This window comes from Pundamilia nyererei, unplaced genomic scaffold, assembly GCF_000239375.1.
Source record: "Pundamilia nyererei isolate P.nyererei 1_Seehausen unplaced genomic scaffold, PunNye1.0 scaffold00377, whole genome shotgun sequence".
Taxonomy (NCBI): domain Eukaryota; kingdom Metazoa; phylum Chordata; class Actinopteri; order Cichliformes; family Cichlidae; genus Pundamilia; species Pundamilia nyererei.
In genome coordinates, this window is record NW_005187778.1 from 344,349 (window position 1) to 358,090 (window position 13,742).

The 13,742-nt window shown below is 41.8% G+C and overlaps 1 protein-coding gene across 2 annotated transcripts in view; it reads right to left on the reverse strand.

Annotated features, from left to right (window-relative positions):
* The window catches only part of nat16 (N-acetyltransferase 16), a 40,044-nt gene extending 28,892 nt beyond the window's left edge, over nucleotides 1-11,152 (reverse strand). Inside the window, exon 1 of one of the 2 annotated variants that reach the window (XM_005752747.2) lies at nucleotides 10,891-11,152. The gene's annotated coding sequence lies outside the window, so the exon portion shown is untranslated. The remainder of the gene's footprint in view (nucleotides 1-10,890) is intronic. The other variant, XM_005752746.2, reaches the window with a different exon arrangement.
* Nucleotides 11,153-13,742: the final 2,590 nt, after the last annotated feature.

Here is a 13,742-nt window from a genome sequence, read left to right on the forward strand (position 1 = left end):
CTGGAGAGGATTGTTCAAGATCACATCCAACCTCTGGTGCGCATGCTGCTGGACCACCTGCAGTTTGTTTCATGTAGATGATGCAGTCATCTTCCTCCTGCACAGACCACTTTTACCGTTGGATTATTAGAAGCACTGTGAGGGCCATGATTTTGGAGTTCTTCAGTGCCTTCAATACAATCCAACCAGCACTGCTGAGGGAGAAGCTGGAATCAGCAGGGGTTGACTGTCAAATGACTGCATGGACATTTGACAGTCCATGCTGTCTGCCAACTGGTATACAGCACAACCTGGAGTATAGGAAGGTCATCACCGACCTCGTCATCTGGTATGAACTCAGCCACCTGCACATAAACACCAATAAGACAAAGGAGATGGTGGTTAACTGAAAACCAGCCCCCATCACACTGATGACCATCCATGGTTTGGACATCGAGGTAGTCGACATGTACAAATTCCCAGCTGTTCACCATAACAATAAACTGGACTGGCTACACAATGTTCATGCTCTGGGCCAAACGTGGCTCTATCTGCTGGGCAGGCTGAGGACATTCGGGGTGTGAAGAACACCACTAAGGACCTTTAATGCCACCTTGATTACTTCCACTATCTTTTATGTGGTTGTCTGTTAGGGAGGTGGTAGCACGAAGAGGGACAGGAAACAGCTTAATAGACTGATGAAGAGGAGCAGCTATGTCCTGGACAGTCCCCTAGACTCCATAGAGAAGGTGGGTGAGAGGGGGATGTTAGCCAAGCTAATGTCCATCATGGACAACAACATTCAACCTCTGCATGAGACCGTGGAGGCCCTGAGACGCTCCTACAGCAGTAAATCATTACAGCCCCATTGTAGGACTGAGCGCTACCGTAGATCCTTCATCCCACAGCAATCAAGCTGTATAATACACACACAGGATACTACTATTATTATGTTTATTGTTTTTCTAACATATCTCTAATTCCCCATTTCCTCCTGTCCCTTGTGCTGCTGTAAAGGGTAAAATTTCCCCAGTGTGGGATTAAATAAAGTCTGTCTATGTCATCTTTCTGTGGGTCACCTTCAACAACACCAGCCTAATGCCAAATCGCCAGAAGGTGCCCCCTGCTGCCCTCGTTGGCACCCAGAAGTGTTCTGTCTCTGCACCTCAGTACCAATGACAACAATCAAGCTCTGAAAGAAAAGCGTCTGGACTTCTTTAAGTTTCCTTGAAGACGTCTCGATCAGCCAAGGTTTCGGGTGAGCCCACTGTGAAACTTGAACTCACCCTATCATGTGATTTACTGAGGTCAGATGGCCCAGGATGAGAGCGGGCGTTAAGGCATCTGGATTATAGATGGCAGACAGTTGGTGTCGTAAGCCCCGCCCTCTGTTCAAAGATGGTCGCTCACTAAATGGCTTCTTCCACTCCTCTTTCAAACCATCTGTCTTCTCTGTCCAAAATGTGAACATTGGCATCCTTGAAAGAGTGACCTTTGACCTCTAGATGCAGATGAACAGCTGAGTGTTGCCGTCACACCCTGAGGTTAATTATGGCGCTCCAGTGCTGAGACCCATTCTATTTACATTATATACATCTGGATGAATGTTTAGTCATCCAGGTAAGAAGAAATGTTCGTCTGGACATTTTCAGTGGAAGAAACATTTTATGACTCATGACTCAAATGAATCAAATGTAACAGAAGGAGAGGATATTTCCCCATATTGACCTCTCTTCTCTGCTACCTGCACCCCAATAGAGCACGTGGCTATCAGACTGCAGGCTCACTTGTGGTTCCCAGGACATTTAAAAGTAGAAGAAGAGGAAGACCAGCTCTCTTCTGTAGAACCAGTTTCCAGTTTCGATTTGGGAGACAGACTCTCTGCTTTTAAGATTAAGCTTAAAACCTTCCCTGTTCAACTCTGGCTCTCTTCCACGGTGTATCTTTTGTCCTATATTCCTCTGCGTTCTTCTTCTCACCTCACCCCTAACTAACCCCTTCAGTTTATTACATGCCTGCAGAATCAGCCAGCGACAGAATCCACTCATGAACAATTTTATAAACTGAGAACGTTTTTTGGCACAAGACCGGCATCACCATTAAGTGCCTATGATAAGCTATTACACAGAGTCACAGTAATTAGCTACATTTGAATTGTTTTCTGTTTTCTGAAGTATGCATGGATATTTTGGCATGGAGGAAACCACCACCCATATTGCTAACAAATGTATTACTCTTTCCTTAGTGGATTATATGTCTGATGTACACACAGCACTAAGCAAATCCCTCTGTCACTATTCTTTGTCTTGAGGGTGATCATAACCTCTCCATAACCTCACATTAGCAAAACCTTCAAAGCAATCAGAAAACCTCGTGAACAAAACGAATCCTTTTGACTAATAATGAATAACTGCCTGTCTATAAAATGAATGAGGGTCAAGGGGAGGCAGCGATTGGTGTGGGGGATGGGCTTGGATTATCTGTGTCATTACTGCCGCAGCTTTCAGTGGGTGTTATAAATACGATGAAACACTAGAAGGTGAGGAAACTGCAGGAATGACAGCTTTGTGTTTTGTATTTCTGGTCTGCTCTGTCCATTTTCAGATAAGAGTAAAGGCGTGAGTTAAGCAGTTTGCTCAGTTACACACGGTTTTAATAAGCACTGTTTCACAGTAGTACATCTCGACTGAGGGCTATCTGCAAGCAATGAAAACCTCTTTTCTTTCTGTGTAAGTCTTAATGCTTATCTGAAGTTCATACTCTGTCAAACCTCAGCTTTCCCTGAACCATCTGTTTAGCTTCTTTAAAAAAGAACCTCCACTCCTCTTCCTTCTTGCAATCCTACCCCCCTCTCTTTTTTTACTTCTCTCCTCTTTCACCCCCTCTCATCTTTCCTCTCTGTTTGACCAAGCTGCACTGCAGCACATGTGCAGTCATTAATTTCCAAGGACAACGCTGCGCGTGACTGCGTGTGCGATGGCCCTGACAGGTACAGTAGGGAACACGGAGCTAAGAAATAGTATGCACAGGTATACACAGGGCAGGCTGAGGAGAAAAGGGAAAAAAGAACCACAGAAACAAGATGAGAAAACGGGGAAAAGGTAGGTATAAGTACACATAAGATAATGCGGGAAGAGGAAGCAGGTGGGAGCACAGCTGGAAACTATAGACATAATGAAGTGGGGGGAAGTAACAACACAAGACGCAGAAAACAACATTACAACAATAAAACAGGAAGAAACAACTGAACAGGAAACATACCTAACTTAGGGATGAGAATCAAGAACTGGTTCTTGTAGAAAGCTGGTTCCTGATAGTCCAATTCCTTGGAATTATGAGTCTGCCTGCCTATCAATCCCGCTTATCGTGTCAGAGGAGGATATAGCGACGCAGTCTAGAGCATGGATATGGACATTTATTTTTATCCATCCATCCATTCACTTCCGCTTATCCTTTACAGGGTCGCAGGGGGTGCTGGAGCCTATCCCAGCTGTCTCAGGGTGAGGGCAGGGTGCACCCTGGACAGGTCCCCAGGCTGTCGCAGGGCATTTATTTTTATTCCATAAAAAAAAAAAAAGAGATACATGGTAAAGTGGAAAACTGCATCCAGGGCAGAAACAGCTGCATTATGTTCCTAACACAACTTTGGTTCTTTGCAAGCATCTGCCAAGACAGCATGCTAACGCTAAGCTAGCCAAGAACCCAGAGTGAAAGCTGAGTGAAAGCTGACCCCAGCAGCCAGGTCCTTGCCCAGTCAGGCTGCAGCCTCCCTTTCTACCTGTTCACCTTTCTAAAGCAGAATCACCGCGGCGACAGCTTTTATCTTTGCTTTGTGCGGTCAGCTTTGTATTCTACTAAGAGAAATATCTTAGAGTCCTCATTAGGGATTTGTGTTGTTGTGTGGAGTTGTAGCCTCAGGTTTATATTGTTAAATGGTGATTATGAGACAGCGTCTCTAAGTAATTCAGTAAAGTACTGCATTACATTTAAGGAACGTGTTCTGTGCAATACGTGTAATAATTGTGAGTAATGACTCCAACAGTGATCACAACATAGAGGGGAAACACCTCAACAATCATGCACAAACATTTGACCCACAGCATGCATTTAATTTGCATGAATGTAATGTCTTTATTGCTGATTAGCGACGGTGGTGACAAGAGAATCGCTAAGGAATCAGAATCACTAAACTCGAATCAATTCCCGCCGACGGGTGAAACAAAAGGTGTAAAACAGCCAACAGGTCAGGAAAAAACACACAAATCTAAAATCAACACAAACAGTTTTGCAAACACAAATATCTACACTAATATCTAAGCCAACTCATAGGCTCTGCATAGCTTATGGCGCTAGACAGAAATGTGCTGATTTCTTGTCACCTCATCATCGTACTTTCTTCTGCCAGTTCAACAGCTTTCATGCAGCTGTTCGACTGTTCTAAACCCGCCAAAGAGGTGTAGCCTTATGCAATTGTCCAAGTGGCTACTTTTGTGTCTTTTGCAGTTTTCTGTTAAGTGCTTTAAGCCCCGTACACCTGTAGTGGTCCAAAACAATTTGGCACCAGGACAAATCAACAGCAGACGCATAATGCAAAAGAAGGCATTGCTCACACCACATCCAGCTAACCAACTTCACTTGCTGGAGCGCTTGAAGTCGCCATCCTCAGGCAAGCAGTAGCGAACGAGTGAGTGCCCCTGCTGTGATGATGTGTGAATAACATTGAATTGTCCAATCAAATTCTTAAACAAGATAGGCAGTCCATGCCAACTGGTCAGGGATGCACATAATTGCAGCCCGAGGGGCAAATTCAAAGCTCCAACAGACACTCAGGCTCAGACCCCTGTGACTGGAAAAAGCTGCAGTCTGTCCACAGACTCCCATTTGGCTGTTATATAATCATCAGAATGTAATCATGTTTGGCCAATAGGGCAGGCAACATGACGTACGAGCAAACTCATCCATTGAAAACTTATTTTTATAGTTGTTTCTCACGATATTTTTATGGGAGTGGCGTCCTAGCGCCCTCTATTGATGAGCCAACATTGCTAGACAGGGGAACATGGAAAAACAATGGACAAACGCAGAAAAGACTGGGACACCAAGCGACACAAAGGGAACTAATAAGAGAGCCAATAGTACACAGCAGCCAAAATACAACAGTCAGGCGTCGTGTGATGTTCCAACACGTTCTGTCTCCCAAAGTGTAACATTTACATACGCTGGGTGACAAACCGTCAACATCTTACGCTTCTGGGTACCCAACACGTCCCTCGATCACGAGATCGGAAAAATGAGGAAACATGAGAACTGTTTGGAATGAATCTAAATATGTACGTTCATTTTACTTAAATGTCTTGGGAAAACACTGTCTAACGTCATTAAAGTGCTGGTTAAGGTTAGAGTTTGGGCTGGAATACATGGCTGGAACGTGTTTTACCGCGGGAGCATCAGTCAACTGGATTTCATCCATAACCCGGCGTGTAGCATAAGAACGTGGAAGGTCACCTTTCGCGTTTCTCAGGAACGCCTCGGGACGTGACAAATCATCGGGATGTAACACCTCGGGAGTGAGAACAGAACATGTTCTGTGCTGGGTTTTTGTTTGTTTGTTTGTTTTCCTGGGCTGTCTTTCTGCTTAAACACCTGCAGCAGGACAATGATCCAAAACCCAACAGTAAGTCTACTCAAAACCACTGAAAACGAAAAAAAAAACCAAAGGGACAAAGGTTGGGGAGAGTCCTAGTCAAATCCGAAACCCAGAAACATCTGATTGAGATGTTTTGACATCACCTTACACAGGATGTAGAATCCACTGCAGCTGGATTAAAATAACTGTGATAACTAAAGTGGGACAAAATTCATTCAGACACGTGAAATATCAATTGCCAGTTATAGCAACTGCTTGACAGCCAAGAGCAATGCAACCAGTTTCTAGGTTTACTTTATGACTTCTCACAGTTCAGCTTTTAGCTTTTTCCATTAATAAACTGCATTTTGTATTTGCTCTGGTTATCTTTGTTTAAAATTACAAATTATTTGATGATCTGAAAAATGCAAGTAAGGGGGGAAATGCTTTTTCACAGCACTGTATAGTGCAGCCTCCACCTGCACTTTTTAGTTGCATCTTTGTGAGCTGCTCAGCTCAGTATAGACATAAACACTTCGAACATCAATAATGTGTAAACACTGTTATGCATGAGGTCTCTGTCGGCTAATATTATAGAGGTCTCAAAGTCCTTTAAAACAAGCACAAATCCACTTAGCCCAATTACGCAAGAGCCATGTACATAGTCACATGATTAGTTATGAAACATACAACAAGCACACAATCAGACACTAGATTGGAATCATTGGTGATGAAGTATAAAGCCTATCACTGTAACGAGCTGTGCACACTGACTTAATCACCTGTTAGGCTCACGCTCAACCATCTGAACCCAGGGTAGCAGACTATGAGCAGATCTCTGTCCACATAACCGTCCTGTGTTGACGTCCACTGCCTTTGTCAGAGAAACAGTGTTAAAAAGATTGTTGACAAAAGTGGACAGAGAAGGATGTCCGTGTTGTGTTTTCTCTCACTTGCATGATTAATACAATAATGCCTCCTCTCTTTCAACTCCAAATACCAAACTGTCAAAAGAGATCAGCTCATATCAGAAGCTCTCTCTCTATTCAAATCAGCTGGAGGCGCCGTGTTGTCACTGATCCTTTTATTCTGCATGTGTTGAGTGGAACATGTCATCGCTGATGGTGTGTTTTATATGTACGAGTGTTGAGCCATATTTTACTAAAACCACTGCATGACATGCACACTCTGTTGATTCGTCACAGGGTGTGTTTGTATTTGGTGATGCAGACAATGTAAAAGTGTTTTTATAGATGTTTCTAACCTTCAGTCTCTTTGGCGCTTGTGCAGCCTCTGGAGCACAGAACACACACCGTTAATTTTTAAAAGCATGCATTTTAAAGTTAAAGTAGAGCCTCCCTCATTAGGAATAACACTGATAGCGCAGGCAGCGTTAAAATAATTAATTTAACTGAAATATTTATTTCACAAATCGTGCTAGTAAACGATTTTCTGCAGCATTAATCTCATGTGCAGCAGTTTCGGATTTTACCCTTTTTTTATGTTTTTGAATAGTTATTACCGTTTTATTATTATCATCTGTGATTGAAGTGGGGAGCATTAGCATTAGTGATCATGGACGTTTTAGTATTAATGTAATACCATGTAAATTCAGGATCAATATACTGATGATGATACCAATACTTGTTCAGCCATCTTATGCGGTCATGATATGGGAGATGAATCATCATCAAGTCTGAACCCGTTTTAATGACCATCGTGTGATTTTTACTGTCCAGAATAATTACATAAACCTTTCAGCTAGCTTGTATTTTGGAGCCCTGGAATGTATTCAGTTCAATTTAATTCAATTATCTTTATATAGCTTATATACCTCAAGACACTTTCTATTGTAATGTGACGACCCTACAATAATGCAGAGAAAACCAACAATACAGGACTTGGCAACAGTGGGAAGGAAAAACTCCCTTTTTAACTGGAAGAAATCTTTGGTGGACAAACTGAAGAAGAGAGCCAAAGATGATTAAACACTAATGATTAAATGCAGAGTGGTTCATAAGCTCACAGAGAGTCAAAAATGTATGGGCAACAAACACCTGGGAAGCCAGCAGCCGAGGCCCATTGCAGCGTAACAACGGGAGGATTCTCGATCATCTGATCCAGCCCCAACTCGAAAAGGAACGTTTTAAGCCTAATTGTGAAACTCGAGAACGTGTTTATCTCTTAACTCCAAGCTTATTTCACAGAAAGTGTCATGAAAGCTGAAAACTCACAAGTAAGGGGCCACAAGTAAGTCTTAGAGCAACCTAGCTCCACTAGGGTGATCCGAACACGACTCCAGGATTCCTCAGTGTTATTGGCAGTGAAGTTAATTCCAGGCACAATAAGTATCTGGTCAGACACAATGACCTCAGTTTATCTAAATGTAGAAGCAGGAAATTAGAGGTCATCGAGTTCTTACGCATAATGTAATCAGAACTGGTCCCATCACGGGATCCTGTGGAATTTAACTCGGTGTGTGACTTTACTTGGAAAAATTAAAAGGAGTCTATTGCATATGATTCAAACCACTGCACCTTTACTTCCTATGGCATGCACTACTTTATATACTAACATACTTTGGTCGACAGTATCGAACGATGCACTGAAGTCTAGCAGGACAAGCGCAGAGCTGAGTCCACTGTCAGAGGCCGAGATCATTAGTAACCTTCACTAAAGCTGAATCCTGATGAAACTCTTCCTCTGCAGACGATCTGTTAGCTGTTTAACAATTCTTTAGAGATTTGTTTGATAAAAGGAAGGTTGGAGATTGGCCTATAACAGGCTGAGAATGCTGGGTGAAGTGATGGCTGTTTGTACTAGTCTCTGAATGTTTTTCATGTTTACGCAAGAATTTCAACTTTATAGTTAAGCATTAGAAAATTGTTTGAATACCAAGACAGTCAATGAATGGTAAACGTATCATTCTTAACAATGTGCTAGATTAAAAAGGAACAGAAAAAAATGCTGTGACCTTTAATGATGAATTTCAACCTGCCATAATGCTGATTTTGAGGAACAGTGGAGCTGTGCACACTCAGTCAGTTTTATTTCATTTATTTTTTAAGGGTTATTTGACTCAGTATGCAAAATGCTTTTAAATATTTAATGAGGAAAAAAGAATGTTTGTTAAATGTACACTTCGGCGGTTTGGTTCACCGTTATCACATCAACACTCTTCCTTTACTCCTGAAAGAATAGAAAAAGCAAGAAAACAAACCTTTTGAAAGATGACCAAAACCTGGTGACAAATCAATACTACGTAACTGAGTCATGAAGTAACTGTGCTGCTATATATTACTCAGTAATGAAAGGCCACACCTTTTCAGTGGAAGCCTTAATTTGGGTAAGAGAAAAGCCCAATCCCAAAAACTAAGCGTGGATCCCTCTCTGAGATGTGCGACGGTAGATGAGCTGGGTTGAAAATGCAGACCGAACCCTCATCCTGCTGTTTACTAAGGTCCTTCTGTTATAATTATTCAAACTTCCCTTCCTTCTGGCTTCTCTCTTTAGGAGTTCCCAGAGCAGATCATCTGCATCTCCATCTCATCCTATTCCTACCACCCTCTTCTGTCACACCAGCCCTCTGCATATTCTCTTTCACTGCATCTATGAATCATAAACTTCTCTTTCTTCTGCCTCCATCTTCAGCATCCTTCCTACATGTCCACTACGTCTCTGCACATGTCCGAACCACCTCAGCCTTGCCTCTCCAAAATGCTTGACCTGAGCTGTCCCTCTGATATACTCATTTCTAATCCTGTCCATTCTGGTCATTCCCATTGGTCATACCCCTGACAGCTCCAGTTCAGCCTCTGGTTTATGTTAGTCCCACCATCTCTAAAAACCATCCTAGTCCACAAAGAGTCCAGCCTGGCCTCTTCTGTATCACCACTGTGAACCAGAAGGGGCTCAGAGCAGATCCTTGATGTAATCCCACCTCCGCCTTGAACCCAACTGTCCCTTCTACATACACCTCATCGCTTTCTCCTTGTCCTCATATACGTGTCCTGCACCAGCCAGACATATGTCTCTGACACTTCTCGTTCCCACATGCCTGTCTTGGAGTGATTTCTCACAGCTACAAAGACACCGTGCAACTCCTTCGGACCATCTCTACACTTCAACACTCAAAGCAATTATCACATTTGTGGGGCTCTGTCTGGGCATAAAGCTGCACTTCTAATTACTGCTCATCACCTCTCTTCTTAGCATAGCCTCAACAACTTTTTCCTCGATGCGATGAGTCATAAGCTTTATCCCACGGTACATCATCCTTGTTTTTGAAAATTGGTACCAGGAAAGATATTCTCCACTCCTCAGGCATCCTGACCCTCTCTAAGACTATGTTTAACAATGTGGTCAAAAGGTCCAATGCCCACTCTCCTGGGCATCACGATCTGGATCAACCACCTTCCACTCTTCATCCTTTCCAGAGTGATGAAGAGTAGAAAGGCTTTCACCTTTTATGAATGTTGAATTGATTCAGTTTGAATCAATCATCTATTAAACCACAGAAGAATTAGACTAGACCTTAATGAGCTGGTAGGTAATAAAACAAAAAATGTTCAAGAATATTAGCAAGAAACGCCCAAACAGGTCTACATGAAGTCACTCACTGTCATTTTTAAGGACGCAGATTGTGTTACTGTCAGAACTTCTGTTCCTCGCTGTGAAAACATTGAATAGGTCGTCTAAAAGATGTGAGTAGAGATAGCAGGTTGACACTAACGAAGTCCTAAAGCTCGTTTTATGTTTGAAATGTGGCAATTTCTCAAAATCAGATGAATTTTCTAAAATTAACTATAAGGGCTTTTATTTTGAAATGTTCAGCGCGTTACAGCATAATACATTTTTCTGCTTATGTGACGCTGTGGATTAATAAGTAAACCCTGGCCTTAAATCATGCGGACAAATTATTACGAAATTCCAAAAGAGAAAAACGTAATCACAGTAATAACAATGGTATTACCGATGAACGGGAGGACAAATGCGTGGAGGGACAACAATAACAATAAGAATAAGAATAATAACGCAGAACACGATGCAGTTGTCTGTTTTGCAACAATACTACCAAAAATAGAATACTGCAATACTGCCCATTAAAATAACTCGCATCCATCAAAACGTCATCACGAAGCGAGCCGGCCTGCTGAGCACCGCGCGCCCCGCAGCCCGTATAGGATGGTAGTATAAGCTGGTAATTTTCCTTTAGACAACATATAGGACAGCGCTGAGCCAGCATCTGCTGCCGAGCCTCCAGCCCTACGCTGTTCGGGTCTTACCACAGAGGATGGCCAGGAGTAGCGTCCTTAGAGTCGGTGTTCGGAGGAGTCAGGATGGCTGATGGTGGAACGGCTAATTTCGGAGCAGAATAATTCCACCGATGAATGAACGACACAGACCAGCCGGTGTCGGTGATCCCCGGAGATTCAATACGAACCCCAAGCTCCGCCCATCCCAGTTTCCTACGTCAGCATCCATACTGGGTTCACTGGAGCGGCTCAGCATCCCCCTCCCCCTCCGCTATTTCTGTGTGTCCGTTTGCGTGAGTTTGACACCATCAGGGACGTGCAGAGAATTCCAAGCAGGAGCAGCAGTGAGCCATTTTGCATCAGTGTAGCGGACATGTTTGTCCTTTGCTGGCTCAAAAATGAACTCAGGTCAAGATGCGCTGCAGATAATCAGGTGCGAGCTGTGGTTTCTCTTCTCACGCTGCAGAAATGTTCGCATTCCCCAGTGTGTGACAATGAGAGGACTTTTGTAACAGTGTATCACTACAGATCCCCTTAAATGTTTAAGTCTGTTAGTGTTTCAGACCTTTCCCGGTCTGAAGGGTCCTCACTGAGGAAAGTGACCCGGAAGGATCCGGTTGGCGGCCATAAGAACTGTTTAGTTTCTCGGACAGGACATCCAGTCATGTTCGCCTCCTGCAGCGTGGAATAAAACACCGCCATTCATTCAATTCATGAAAACAGGATCAAAGGATCATTAAAGTCACACACATGTTAACAAATCAGTTCGATTTTCCGTTTCAGTTTTTATAACTTGCTGATTTATTTTGAGTTTTTATTTTCTGGAGTTTCATTCATTATATAAAAAAAATCATTGTGGTTATTTAACACTTAATTATACTTCTTTTTTTTACTAATTAGTATTTTTTGTAATTTTGAGTAATGACTGTGTTAAAAACACTATATCAAAACTAAAAGAATCTTTTTATTTCTAACAGAACATTCAGTGTATCACCGAAATGTGTTATTGAAAAACAACAAAACCAGAAATTATATCCTTGAGAACATTAATACTGGATTAGAATAAAACCGGGTTCCACAGTTTGAGGACAAAGTCACTGAATAATCAGTCCTGTGTGCGTTTACCTGCATGCTATGAAGAAGAATGCACAAACAGTATGAATGAAATAACTTACAAGCAGCCAAGATTTTCTTTCTTTATGTTTGATATTTATTTTTATTCTGTGTATTATTATTATTCTGTCTTCAAGCATCATAAGTCCTTTGAGTGCAGTCCTGTACCAGCTGAGGACTGTGCGTGCCATATGTGAGTTCTTCACTCTTTGAATCTCTGTAATAATAGTGACAGCAACATTAGCATAACTATCAGACCATAAATTATATGTATTTCAACAGGATTTTATGTGATACAAACACAATGCAACACAAAGTGGTGCATAATTGTGAAATTGAAAGAAAATGAAGAACACTGTTCATAAGGTTTGTTAAAGGGACTTTGCTTAGGCGAAAGACAGTGCGTTTATTTACAGTGAACAACAAACACCAAGTGGATATATGCAATGTGCAGGAGAAAGGGGTCCGGGTCTCCAAGGTCCGTGGGGGAACAGGGGTCGGTAAGAGGTGCTCCATACTTTCTGTACAACTCCAGCTCCTCTCGTAGTCCGTAACCAGGATTTAGGAAAGATCTACACACAAAAGGTCCGATTAGCAGGACAGTCACAACACTCACAGATACAGGTTCAGGTTTATTTCTGAGGAAATAACAAAAAAGGTAACATAAAGGAAAAAACATGTTAAAAAACTTGTTAAGAATCATATTGTTTGTAATTACTGGATGTATTTTTCTAGCTTTTATTTTGGCAGTATAAATATATTCTATACGTCAGAGCTGTGGATGGATGAATAAGGACGAAGTCACTTTGTGCAGCAAATAACGTTTTCTCTTAAAAATAGAAAACTCAACTCAACTGAAGAGCAAACCATGTCAGAGCTGAAAAATCTGCCCTCAGTTTGAATTTTAATGCAGCACAGTGCACCTCTCTCTCTCTGTGCTGATATGAATGGAGCTCTGTCTCTTTTTCTCATCTACATGACATTAATTCTTAAAATAATATTTATAGAATATTTATTCGATTTAACTTTGAATTCCAGTGTTTAATGATGGTTCTTCACTATAAGATAAGGTGTTGCTTTCTTTTACACATGTAATATATAGAGGTGATACTATCAGAAACAACATAAATACAAACGACTCATAAAAATGTGATTTCCGTTGCCTCGCCCTAACCCTAGAAGCAGCATCTGTGCTGTGTACCATAATATGACTGATTGGAGATTCAAGTGTTTCTGTAGATCAGTTGTGCAGCTTTTACTTCTCAGTATTCTCTTTAAAACTCTGAATGAGAAAAAGAAAACAAAAAGCAGCAGCTTCTGTGCCTCAGTCCTATCAGAGGAGGCTGAAGTCTCAGCTAAAGACCACCGACCTCATCTTTTATAAAGTTTACCGAGTTACTGCTGTAAAAGCAACAAATCCCTCATGTGTGACCTTAAAAACACAGTTTTGATCTCTAAGTTAACGTCTTCCAACAGTTATAAGAGTGTGTTAGCATCACAAGCACAGCCACTATTTAACTCACTTTGTGTGTTGTAATACGTTTTCCCAAAAAGACACCACACTCACCTTTACTCTTGGCATAAAGCTTCTTTCTGACAGCTTTTGGGGAGACAGCGGACGCATAAATGAGCCCATGTTTGAACTCAAACCACTTCAAACTTGTATCTTGGCAAAATGTTAAATAAACGGCTCCTTCCTTACTGAATCTTAAACAGCCAGTTATGACCACTTAACATGAGATCAGCTGAGTTCAAACTACTAATTTGAT